Raw genomic sequence first — 13544 nt, 5'->3', positions numbered from 1 at the left:
CACAAATACAGTAACCTGGAGGAGGGAGGACAAAAGGCTACTCTAAGGCATGTCTATGTATGTTAAGGTAATATAGGGTTAAAACATAAAACAGGTTCAGTGTTTTTGCACCCTTTACCTCCCCTTGTTTCTGGTGTTGCCTGGGCATTTGGATTTAAAGCTCAAGTTATCAAACGATATGGACATGTGACGAACACAGGAGGAAAAGGCTTTTTTATTTTTATTTTTTAATTTTGTTTTCTGAAATGACATTGTTAGTCTTCATTCCTTCTGCATATAAATTAGATTGAGAGTTCAAAATATTAGTAACAGCAGCTTTAAAATTCATCACTTTGCAGTTGTTAAATCCATTTCCTCTCAGTTTGTACCCTTGGCAACACAAATAAAAAGGTAACCATACGATGAAAAAAAAAAAGCATCTCATATAAGCCTGTCTTTGCATAACAAATTTGGAGACTCTGTTTGCTAACTTGATGTTGGCTCAAGACAGAAAATTGGAGGAGGGAAGTTTATGAGTGTTTTGAGATCTTGTCCTGTGTTCTGCACACGTTATGAATTCTTAAAGGCTGGGAAAAAAAAAAAAAAAAAAAAAAAAAAAAAAAAAAGTAATGACAGTGGCAACACAATCTATTTAGTTAGAAAATAATTTTCAGCAAACAAAATTTAAAGTATAGGAGAGCATTTTACTGCTGAAATTGAGGAGATCAGCTTTCTACAGCTGTGTGTTTTTATATAGAATATTCATTCTTATTTTTAATTATGATGTATGTCTGGCATTTACTAAACAGCTAAGGGCAAAATTTCACGTTGCATATCAAGTTCTTTAAGAGCTCCTCATAGCCATACCACTGTGAGAAGGAACCTTTATATATGAGAAGCAGATGACCTAACCAAAGAGGTGTACTTTAACAGAAAAAAGGGATTTACTGAATCATCTTTCCAAAGTAACATAGCTATTTTAATGCTAGTTAGAGTCCCATTGGACTAAAATCATATCCATTTCATTTGCTAAAGTGATTTTCACTTAATACTAAATTCCTATTTAAGAATGATACAAAATTGACCTTAGATTTGTCAGGTGCTTGTAAAAGTGGGTTTATTCCAGAAATGCCACCCTTGTCAGGTTTTTCAGATAGTTCAAACCTCTTTCCAAGTGGTATTCTTTTTCATTTTTTTTCTTATTATGTTCTTGGTGGTATGCAGAAACCATGAATGCCTCTGCATTGGCTGAGCATGTACAGGGAAAGGCAAGTCTGGTACCAATCAAAGAAAATAGTAAGGATTTTTGCATCAGTGAACCTGCCTAAGATCTTAAAAACTTGGCCAGCAATAGGCATGCTCATTCACATCTGGGCCAAGAGTCTGCAGCACAAAGCACCACAAGTTTCATCCTTTCATCCCACTCACAGAACAGGAGATGTTCTCAATATGGGAAAGGTTCCCCACTCTGCCTGTCTTTACAGGTGCTGATCTTGCTAGACTAAATATCATTGGTGTGGGATGACATGGTTAAATGTTAATAAACCTTTTTTTTTTTTTTTTTTTTTTTTTTTTTCCTTCCCTGGGTATTCTCTTCAAGAGACTATAAGTATTTCCTTTGGAGGTGTCAGCTGTCATCCTTAAATGACTGTCCTGGTGTGAATGAGCAATATGTAGTTTTCGAGTTCCTAGGCAAGGGGATGTGAGCTTGGCTTTGCTTGTATTTTAGACTCTCAAAATCTGCACACCAACACCAACGAGCTTGTTAATTCCTAGCCTGTACTAATCAGACATTCTACCCAACTATGTATTAATGCTATTAGCTGCATTTAATAAATCTAATACTACTTTTAGTCTAAATCAAATGTGCAGCTACATCATAAACAATGTGAAAGAAGGACACAAATGTACCTTTTGGCTTAGTCTCCACATGCAACTTGAAACTGAGAGAGCCATGTGGAAACATCCTCATTGGAAAAGCACCTTCTGGAAGGTCGTGGAGCAGAGTTGTTTGCTAAGTTCCTCCATATGCAAAAAATACTTGGCAAAACTGTCTGTAAATTCTGTGGTCATTTACTGACCTCTTGAACAGACTAGAGCTCCAATGCTGGTTAATGCCTGGAACTGAAGACACCGTTTTGATAGTCTAATAAGTAGAGAGCTGTTTATCCCTAACAAGTAATATTTTCAATATTCCTGGGCACTCAAGGCTCAAGACTGTAAATGCCAACCTTTACTTTCCCTGTGCCTTTAACTTTGAAAACCACTTAATTAAATCCAAACAGAAACACCTAATTTCACAGTTTGGATCAGAAGCAAATCAGAAAAAGACCAGGACAGAATCTCAAACATGCTGATTAGCTCAGTAGTGTATATGGAGGAAAATACAAGCTATTTGGGCAGTACCACAAGCACGATGGTACTTTTATGTGATGAACTGCAGGGCCATATGACAAATTGATCTATGCATACTGGTCTGCTTTAGTTTAGTTCCATCAATTCATCTTCAAGGGGCTTTATTCTGAAAATAAATCAACCTGCCAGAGAAATATTTCCCTTTCTTCCTGTAAACATGGCTCCCTCCTATCTAGCATTTTGTAGTTTAGCTGTCTGTAAAACTACCTGGTTGATCACGTGGCATTTTCTCAAATCATTTTATATCATTGTTCTAATGTGTCAACAATTAGGCTAGAGGTGCTATCATATTCAATACATAACAGTAGCATGATTAACTGCATACTCCTAAACTGACCTGGTCAGGTCAGTTCTTCCCATTCTGATTTTAAAGCTCAAAGTACTGTCATGTGAGAATTATCTATTTTTCTAACACAGAATTTATTAAAGGTATTTCTTTTTTTTTTTTTTTTTTCCAAATACTGGAACAACTGTTGCATTGGTGAGTACCCCTGGTTACATGGTGCTCTGGACTGTGTCCCCTGAAGCATTTCAGAAGAGATAAAAATAAAGTAAAATTTGATTTTCTGCGAGGGAGGTCTGCCAAATATGTGGTTACCTTCAGCAAGACACAGTATTTAAAAATAAAAAAAAAAATAAAAAAATAAACCTTAATCTGAACAAACCAGACTCTCCTCATAGGTATCTTGTGTCTGAGAAATCTATGATAATGTTAATATGCTTTGTCACTTACTTGGCTTCACTCGTCTGCTATGGGCAAGGCCTGTGGTTTTAAATAATCCTGTTTGTGTGTAAATAAATGCCCTTTTAATTTGCCATAATTTTAAGTATTTTGTTTTGTAGTCTTAAATAATTAACATACCTTTTATGATTATTTTTTTTTTGCTCTGGTCTCCCTTAAGGGGCATACTTTCTCTTCTACGCACATGTGTAACCTCCAACAGCAATAATAACAGTTATGAAGTATGGCCCCAGGGGAGACAATTTCCCTAAAAACCTTTAAAATGTAAATCTACGCATCATTCTTGCCAGCACGTATGCTTCAGTAAGTGAAACTAATATTCTGTACCTACCAGCATAATAATCCAAAAATTGAATAAATTTCAAGTGCTAAAGCTAAGAGAAAGTTCCTAATTTTAACTTTACATAACAAAATGCATGGTGTTACCTCCTACTGCATACTTACTTGTTGCTGTCTGACTTTGAAGTGTAACTTTTATGTTGAGGTAATAGAGGAGAAAGGTGTTCTGTTTAATTTGATTGTGTGCTTTTTCTAGTATAATTTCTTGAAAATGTAGTAAAGAAGTATTGTATTCTAATCAGTTCCATGAAAAATAAGAGGAAAGATGCTGATCCAGCTTTATTTGGACAGATAAAGTTTGAATGCATAACCACTTACTTAACATAAAGCTTTACATAGTAAAACTTTAGTCTAGCAGTTATAGCAATTAGGATCACAGTTGCCTTTGATCTCAGATTGTTTTTTTTACAGTTTAATTCTGCTTAATGCAATGGATTACTTTTGGTGTATACATCTGGGAATAAGATTTGATATACAGGAATAATTAGCATTTTCTGTCAAGGAAGGTTATTAGTGGTGTTTAACCTAAATTTTGAATAAATGCTCTGCTCAGAAGTGTAATATTGTATATATGTATGCATAAGTACATGTGCATAAACATTAATAAAATCATATAAGTACTGTAAGTACTGAACAGTAAGGTTATAAAAGCAGAAATGTATTCAATTGTTATTTAAGTTAGTGCTTATAAAAATGTTTATTGTTCTGTTTTTATATATAAAGTTCAGAGATGAGATTTTTCAAGCCTAAACATAACATATATAAACATTTCAGAGTTCTTCCTTTCACGTTTCCTCTACGTATCTAAAATACATATTCTATCTATCCTGTAGCTGGACATCCAATAGCAATGTCCATACAAAAATACCATTTAATAAAAACAACAAACAAACAAAAACACAAAGCAAAGAGAAAGTGTTTTGATACACAATCCAGTGTGATAAAAGCAGATAATTGCTTTTGTGAATGTATTCATTTTATTTTATCGTGCTAGGAAATACAGTGACTTGTGACTTAATGGACACACAGCCTTGTTTTTTGTAAAGACATTTTTCTGAGTTCACTTATCCTTCATGTCTTCTGATCTAAGCAGTACCTTGCTAATATTAACCTCTGCTATTTTACCAGCAAGATGTGACTAATGATTAAGTAAGTCAAGAAGTTATCTCATCCAATATTCATACTTCCACCACGAGTATGTCTTAAAATGGCCTGTGAAATGAAGTAGTACTGGAGATTAAAATAAGAGAACAGAGAATGTTTTTTTAAGGTCCCATTCATCTTCTTCTTAAGAGATCTTTCTGACAAAATATAACGTTATAGCTTTTGTTGTAGTAAGAACTTCGAATTTTGAAGAAAGTTTCTGTTTTAAAAAGCTGTTTGCAGTTTTACTTTAAAATCACATGGATATATGTATGTAGATATATCGTTTGTTTGTATATTTGCTTTAAAATATGTAAACATATTTAGGCTTGAAATACAAAGTCGATTTTCTTTCCTCACATATTAAGGACAGCATCCCTCAAAATTGCACAATAATGGCTGCTCTACTTATGCTAATGAAGCTATAAAACAAATTTAATTTTGTGTGTTAGGTTTACATCACCTAGCCTACCTGCGGGAATCTTAATAATTTGAGACTTTTTTTTTCTTTCCTGGGGAAGGACTGGAGAGGTAAAATGGTTTCCTTATAATGGAATCATTAAAATTACTTTTTGCCCTACTTTTTGTAAAAAAGAAGAAAGAAGTAAATAATAATAATAGTTTCTGCCTGTCTAGTTTTTTTTCTAAACCTATTAGTAGGTATATCTGCCAGACTAATACTGTACTCTAACCCCAAATGGTTTTCTTTGCTATTTGCTAGATCTGTATCTGCATAACTCTTCAGAAGTGTCATCAACTGTTGTAAATCAGAGCTCATTATTTTACTGTGATGGTTATTCACAGTACAGATGTGTTGTATGTTTATCGAGAAGGCTAGCTTTGCAGGTACAGTTATGTGTGTATAATTAAGCCCAAGAAAATACTTTTAGAACAGGCAAGGCCTAAGGTAGCATGATGTTTTGAACATCAGTAGGTATAACCTATTTATCATATACTTCAAGGGATTTGACAAGATCTGAATGTAATTGAAATTCTACTTGAGAACAGCAGATTGCATGTTAAAAAATTATCTGGAAGGTATATCCCATACAACACAGATTGCACTGTGAGGAACTATTACATAGCTGATGTTGTTATACATCAGGAGTGAAATACCACAGCACCTAATTCTGATAGTTTTAGCTCCAAATAAACTTACAGACTTCACTATATTTTATTTCATTAGGATGCTGTGGTTAAAGCTGGAGCAACAGAATAAGTAACAATAGCTGTCTCGTTTTGCATTTATCTATTTGACTGTGGATTATTTGTTAAATAATGGTACATGCAAATTGTGCCTTGTACCTAAGATTTCACCCTAGAGTCAATAAAGGCTAATGTAACGTGGAAGGCAGGTGGGGCAGTTTATAGGGCATTCACTGATATAGCAATAGCAAACAGAACCCCAATGTTTGATTTGATGAGCAATATGCTCACCAGCACACAATGAATTGAGGAATATAACTTGTGAATTAAATAGGGAAAATGATTAATCTTTTTCAAGAAGTGGAAGAATGTTTGTTAAACATATAATTACACACAGATTCAAATATGTATCAGAGAAACAGGTAGCTAATCATTTGGAGTCCTTCAATCTACCAGCTGTAATACATGACAAACATTGTCTTGAGGGTAACTTTTTTCAGAAGTTAATCTGTCAAATAATAACAACAATAATAAAAAAAATTACATGTACAAAGAGTGGTGTTTCTTTAAATTTACATGGGAAATGTTCTGCTTTTGAAAGTGCCAATACCAGTATTGCATTGATCAATCCTCTCTCAGATAAACAGGTTGATATTCTACTTTATGTCCAAAACAATTACATTCTTTAATTGTTTTTGGTACAAAACAACAACAACAAAAACATTGCTTGAATATAGTAACACACTCAAATCCGTTTGCAGGAAGAACCAAGCCAAAGCAAGAAGGCAGGTGGGAGAGCTGGGCGCCAAGCAGCTGCAGACCCAGGGCTCTTTTCACCACAAAGCATCTCATTGCAGCAGAACCACCATCTGCATTTGCAACATGGCATTATCTCTTGGCAAGGAGCAGTGGAGCCCACAGTCTTGATGTGATGTCCAAGCACGCAAACTTAAGAAATCAAGTGAAATAATTACACTTTTTTTTTTTTTTTTTTTTTTTTTTTTCCAGAATTAATTCTTACCGTCATACCAACTGATCCAGCATTATGTGCTTTACTCTCATGGTGTTTATACTTACGTGAAAGGTACACTGCACCTTCTTTTAGTTGCTGGAAAAGAGGGAAAATCACATTTTCGTTAGCCTTATAACCTCATTCACCATTTTGTCTGATTTCATGCTTTATTTCCAAACGTTTCCCATTTCCCTCCACTCAACCCCAGACTCATCTTGCTGGCCCAGTGGGGATGACGGTGGCTTTTGGGGTGCAAGCAGGGGCAGGTAGCTTCGTGCTCTTCTGCTCCCGAAGGGCTGGGCCCGGCTGACCTGCAGCAGGAGGCACGGCGCACACCACAACCCGAAAAGCTTAGGGGCGAGTGCCCACTTTTACACGTAAACAACAACAAAAAAAAAGGGGACAAGAGTGGAGGACAAACCCAGCCGCTCGGTCGCATCCTGGCAAAGGGCGTGCGCTGAGCCACCCGGCCCAGTTTGGAGCCTCGCCTACGGCCGTGAAACCGCCGGCACGGCCCCGGGCAGGCGACCCCCCCCCGGCTCCCGGCTCCCCCCTTTCCGAGCCGAGCCGCGGGGGCGGCGGTCAGGATTAGGTTTCAGGCCGCCGGGGCGTGCCTCAGCGGCTGCCCCGCGGCGCAGCGCGGCCGGCGCCGTTACTCGGGGGCGGGCCGGGCGAAGGCGGAGAGCGGAGCCGGGCGGGTAAGCGGGACGCCGGGCCGGGCCGGGCCGGGCCGGGCCGCCCGCCTTTGTGGGGACCCGTGGTGGCGCCGGGGCCGTGCGGGGCCCCGTTAAACGTATTTATTTCCCGAAGCCTGACCGCGGGGGTTTCGGCTCGTCGGGTTGCGGGGGGCGGTCGGGAGGCGGAGAGAGGCCGCGGAGCCGTTCGGGGCTGAGCCTGTTGCTCTCCCCGGTCCCCGGCCGTGCCGTGCCGGCCTGGCGGGCAGTCCGCATGTAAACAACAGCCGCGTCGCCCCCGGCGGCTGCGGGAATGTCCGCCCGCTGCCTCCTTTTCTCTCCCACATCTCTCTCTCCTTTTTTTTTTTTTTCCTTTATTATTTTGTATTTTCCCCGTCTGGGGGCGTCGAGGGTCGAAGCCGGGTCTCGGGGCGGGGTGGGGTGGGTGGGTGCGGCTGCTCTCCGCTGGGTGCTGCCAGTTGCACCCCCCTGGAAGCGAAAACGGGGCCGAGCGGCCGGCTTTCCCCGAGCCAGACCCCTGGAGCTTGGATGGAGAGTGCCTTTCTATTGCTCTGTTGGTTCGCAGTGCTGGAGCTCGCTGGAGCTTTCTGAGGCCTCGCCGGGTCTGCATGAAGCACGGTCCTTTCCGTAGGGTGGGGTGAGAGGTGCAAGGCTGGGAGTCAGTTTTTTGCCTTTTGGTAGGTCTGGTCGTGTGAAGAGAAGGGTTTGCTTTGAGGGACGGTTTGTTGCTTGTGTGGTTCCCCTCCCCTGCATCCTGTGCATTCCTGGGTTATTGGGAAGAATAATAGACAAGACAAACGCTCACAAAGCTGACCCTTTGGACAACTTGTACCACATTTAATGGATTTGATTTATAACTTGGTTGAGCAGTGTTATTTTCTCCTTTTCCTTTTCCCCTTTCTTTCAGCTTTAAAAGCAGTGCCTCATCCCTGTATATTTGTGCTCCTTTTCACACACAGGAGACTGTTAGCGTAACCTGTTGAACAGAAAATACCATTACTGGCTATAGTACTGGAAAGGATAGCTGGAGTCCTTTGCCCAAGCAGAGCTGTGTCTTGATCAAATTAAAGGGCCTGGCTTCAGCTGTTGTGGAAGTCTGTTGTGTAATGCCTTGTGGTTTCCATATCAGCAGTGCATTTTCCAAGATAACAACTTGTTGGTAGGGAAGAGTCTAAACTAGTGGAAAGCAAAGTAGTCAAGTATTTTTGGGAAATATTATGTGATGCTCATATGGAAATGGAAAATAACGTAACGTTAGAAGAAAAAGAATGCAGAATTAAAATACCTCAGGGCATATCAGCATAGACATTAACAAGCAATGTTTTAGTGGCACAGAACATCTTATTTTTTGAAGTTGTTACCCATTTCAGGGATATTTTTTAATTTCCATATTGCATTAACAGAGCATGCATGCAACATTTACTGATTATGGCTAGTATTTCTAATTTCCTTTGTGCTACCAAGAATTTATTTTCTTCCGGAACAGGATATGTTCTCCCCTCTTGTGACATAGAAGTGTGTTAGGGAAGCTAGATTGTTATCGGCGCTATGGAAAAAAGAGCTGCACTACTTACGTACTAATAGATGATCTTTATTTTCCATCTGGCACTGTGTCTGTGAATTCTGTGGAGATTAATGTCATACAACTTTACAGGTACTCAGATCACTGTAAATGGTTTTAATTGATAGCATTTTAATCAGTGCCTTGAAAACCAAAATAAAGAGCTTTGAAATTGTCTGGTCCATGTTTCCTGTATGAAAACTTAAAATTCTGTATATGGTATGAACTAAGTTTTTAAATCTGCTTTCTATTGAAGCATCCTGCTGAAGCAGTTTAAGCCAGAACAAAACTATGCTGACAGTACAGTGTATCATAATTGGTAAGGGCGGTTTTGTTTTGCCATTGACATACACAGCAAGTCAATACATAACTGTGCCATTAAGTGTTCAGTGCCCTCTTCTCACAGAAATTGCTTTGGAGTACTGTTGCTGCTGCTTTTGAAATAATTGGCCTAGACAGATTGGAGTATTTCTTTTAATAGGGTTTTCAGACCAAGTTCTTACATCTGAACCACCTTGTACAGTAGACTGGTTACATGATGTAATGGCTTCCTGCATTACTCTCCGTTAATTTTCACAAAATATAATAGAAGTTCTGTAGTGTCTTCAGCTTTAAAGGAAGATAACTCTTCATTGAAGATTAGTGGAAATTTATCAATGATGCTTCTTGTTTATTAATTTATGAGTACTTTTTTCACCTCTGTGAAAAGTCCAGTATACATTAAGAAATGCAGCTGTTGGAGGAGATGCATTTAATTAAGCTTAACTGAATTTAATGAATATGTTAATCAAATCTATGTACTAGAGAACTAAATAGGCAATAGTAGCCATACCTGGATTTTTATACTCTGACTCAGGATATGTAGTGTCACATATATTCTGTGGTTTCAGAAGCTATTCCTATACTTCTGGTGTTTGAAGCAAGTGTTTTCAATTAATGCCAATTTAAACTGTTAACTGAAATATATATTGTAAACAGATTATCTATTTGTTACTTTACTTACCAGAAGAAAGTTCCCCTGCTATGTTGCTTTTTTCAGTACTCTTAATGGATATTTCTGAATATCCTGCATCGCATATGTTCAAGCAGAAGGTAAGAGAAGAAAGTGTAGTTTAGGCCCAGTTCCAGGTTGTAATAGTCACTTGTGCATCAACTAACATGAATATTGCATTCATGTAAGGATTCTTACTGTGTTACAGAACACTAATTCAACAGAAAGGAGAAGATTGTGCATTTCTCTGAAAGCACTGTAAGTTTCCTTAAAACATTAGTGTGGTGTGTACAGAAGGTTAAAATCAGTTGAGTGTTCAAAATTTATTTTTCATGGTTGGTTTCAAAATATGTTATGTTCTTTAGCTCTATCAAAGGACTTTCCTCTGACATATAGAGCTATTACAGTCACCCTTTTACATGTTTTTGAAGCTAGCAGTGTCCCTTTTCAAACCAAACTGCTTATAGTCTTAATATAGGCTATCTGTTTGGGAACTAGCTTTTTTCTTTTTTTTTTCTGCTTTGAAATTTTCAGAACAATTTTTGCATTTATAAAGCTTTTAAATGTAAATTTCACGTTTCTCTTGTTACATTCCTCATAGTGGAAATCTGTTTTGTTCATTGTGGAACAGAGAACATTAATTTTACCTGTATTAAGTCCTTACAAATTGTTTTTTCTTTTATTGAAGAGTTTCCTCTTCTGTCATACAAAAGCATGCAGCCTGAGCCTGCAGTTCTTTGACTTGTGAAACAGGTGGTTGTTATTACCTGCACATTGGTGATCTGTCAGTGAAGCAGTGGACTAGCCTTTTTTCACATCTTTATTCATTTCTGCTTTTAGTTTCTTCTTCCCCTCTTTCCCTGTTTGTCACTGCTCTCCTGCATTTATTTCCACACCAACTCTGTCCATGCTCAGGCATGTATACCACTTTTATTATGATTAATGAAGGCTATACCTGTCAAGCTGCAGTGGTCAGTCCCATCTAATATTGCTTGTAGTTCTTGAAAGTGAACTCCCTTCATGACAGTGGAAGAATTAATAGAAAGTGTGAGACTTTTCAGTTTACCTTGGATGGTTTCATCTGCCTTGATATTGACAAGTCTTGTCTTCCAGGACTCCAGGGATCACCTTAATTTTCTCCACAGGGATAGTAGCCAGTGTGACAGAAGTAGCTGGGTGAAAGAGAAGAGCTCCTTTAAACTGCAGGCAATAGGGAAGGTTTAGCAGTAATTAGTGTCTTCCATTTCCTGTGTGGTTTGGTTTTCATTCTTGTGCCAAGCAGGGCTAACACAACATGCCTGTCTGAGTGACAGACAGAAAGCAGGGGAAAGGCAAGACAGAGGATAACAATCAAGTACAAAAGGATATCCATACCTCAGCCAAATTCAGGCCCAGGTGTTGAAATTTAGATTAGGAGTTTTGAAATGCTCTTTTTAGCAGCTACAGAATATAGGTGGTGATTACCATGTTTATTTGAATCAGATTTGGTTTTTAATCTCACGCAGCTCCTAGGCAAAGTTTGTGCCTAGAGATCGCTCTCAAGATAGGTGTTTCCTTTGTATCCTGAGAGCATTTAAAGTAATGCAGGAGCTATAAGGCAAAGCCTATAACTGTGCTTTATATCTTTTTTCATTGCATGTTTGTTAATCCCGTGCTATGAGCGTTAGTTTTTGAGGTATTTTCTGAAATGGATTTATGAAATTGTAGATGGAGTACTCTCAGTGAAAACAAGTAAGTTTCCTTGTTGAAACTACATGATCAGGTGTGAAAGAGTAATAATTAAAAGTGGCTAATCTTTTTTTTTTTTTTTTTTTTTTTTTTTTTGTGAATCTTCTGTTTCCCTAAATAGTTGCATGGTTGCAATACAGAGGAGGTGGTAAATATAAATTTAATGTCTCTTATTTTTTAAAATTCCTATACCTATGGATTTTAGTGTTTTAGGAGTGTGCTCTAAGAAATCAGGACAGCAGCATGTCAGCTGTTTTCTGTTGCCAGAAAACATACCTAACAGAAGAAGGACTGCCTCCACTAAGAAAGAAGAAGGACGGAGGACTTGTTAGTGTTAGGTCGGAGGCTGGACTCGGTGATCTTAGAGGTCTCTTTCAACCTAGATGATTCTGTGATTCTGTGAAGGCAGCTGCAAGGGTGGAGAGATGCATAACACACATTTTTGTGTGTTAGGTGGGGAGTTCAGATTTTAGAAGGGCAAGTGTATTAATGAGCACATGAAAGGGATCATCTTTTATCTTCTATGCATGCTTAGTAAAAGGTTACATATTTCTCATTGTGTACCTGGCTAAAGTTGCATGTGCTTTTTACTTGCTTAAAAAGCAGGAGGAAAGAGAAAGTGTTTTTTTTTTTTTTTTTTTTTTTTTAAGCCAGATCTGTCAGATACCTGTGCCTTTAAAAACATCGAAGTGAGATTAACTTGCTACTCATTTAGCAGTACTTCTTCAAGTAGCCAATAAAGTGCAATTCATTCAGTCAGTGTTCTTACTACTGTGAAGAGATTAATAAATTTTTGTGTTGAAACGCATAAATAGTTAAAGCTACTTTGAACTAAGCTACTAAGCTCTTTGAATCACAAACAGTATTTATGTCATTTATAGGAGGGTAGGTTTTGGCTTCAGATTCCTCTGATGCAGACAGCCAGGAGAATGGAAAGTAAGACGATCAGAAATAAATATCTCATTTGTGCCTCTAGAATTTGTCATCATATTATAAAAACACTCCCTATAGCAAATGATAGATGTACTTTTTTCAACAAATAAGTGTGCGTGCCTCCCTCCACACTTCTCCCTGGACAAGATTTGTTCCAGTGCATTTTTACCAAAATACCTAGAAGCAAGCTGCTTTAAAAGCCAGGAATTGCCGCTGCAGTAGGTGGTGGTTGGTGATTATGGGTGTCTGTGCGGTGTTTGCTTCTCTTGTACTTGGGCTACGTTGATGTGCCACTAAGCTGGTGCTGACAGACCCCACTTCCTAGCATGGATGGGACACAGCAGGAGCACGGTCACGTGGCTTTTCGCCATTTACGAGTATGCACAGAGCAAAGAGGGGTCATCTTGGACTGTGAGACACAGAAATACTGGTGCGCCTCAGTGCCTCGCTTCTGCGTCAGAGGAAGTGTCCTGAAGGAAAACATCCTGACGGCAGTTTCAGTCTTGATCCCTCTTGGTGCTGCAGTCAACAAAAGCATTAAGCGGGTCGGCTGAGGAGGCAATCTCAGCCAATATAAACACACAATAAGGAGAATTAAGAAGAAATAAAATGAATTTTGAGTTTTAAAAAAAAAAAAAATAATGTGCTGACATTGAGGTAGCACTGGAGCAGTATTCCTCCTTTTAGTGCATGAGGTAAATAGAAAGTATATCGTGAGTGCCTTAGCAGAGCTAAGCACTTTTTTTTTCATTGCAGATTAAATAGGATCATCTCTATCTCTAGAGTCTGTTTAGTGACTTGTGTTAATAAGTGTCTATTTTGAGAAAGCTTCCGTTACAAATCATCAGAGATCATTATTC

General features: G+C 38.5%; 1 protein-coding gene across 18 annotated transcripts in view; it reads left to right on the top strand.

The window, feature by feature from the left end:
* Positions 1 to 7242: 7242 nt before the first annotated feature.
* MPDZ (multiple PDZ domain crumbs cell polarity complex component) overlaps positions 7243 to 13544 on the top strand; it is a 103918-nt gene continuing 97616 nt past the window's right edge. For 7 of the 18 annotated variants that reach the window (XM_035309505.1, XM_035309504.1, XM_035309506.1 and 4 more), the window contains exon 1: positions 7250 to 7474. The gene's annotated coding sequence lies outside the window, so the exon portion shown is untranslated. Of the gene's footprint in view, positions 7475 to 8420; positions 8443 to 11182; positions 11250 to 13544 lie in introns of those variants that run through there. The other 11 variants (XM_035309499.1, XM_035309501.1, XM_035309500.1 and 8 more) reach the window with 5 other exon arrangements.

The sequence above is a fragment of the Oxyura jamaicensis genome, chromosome Z (genome assembly GCF_011077185.1).
Source record: "Oxyura jamaicensis isolate SHBP4307 breed ruddy duck chromosome Z, BPBGC_Ojam_1.0, whole genome shotgun sequence".
NCBI lineage: Eukaryota > Metazoa > Chordata > Aves > Anseriformes > Anatidae > Oxyura > Oxyura jamaicensis.
The sequence above is the reverse complement of the archived record's forward strand: the minus strand, read 5'-3'. Positions and strand labels throughout refer to the sequence as shown.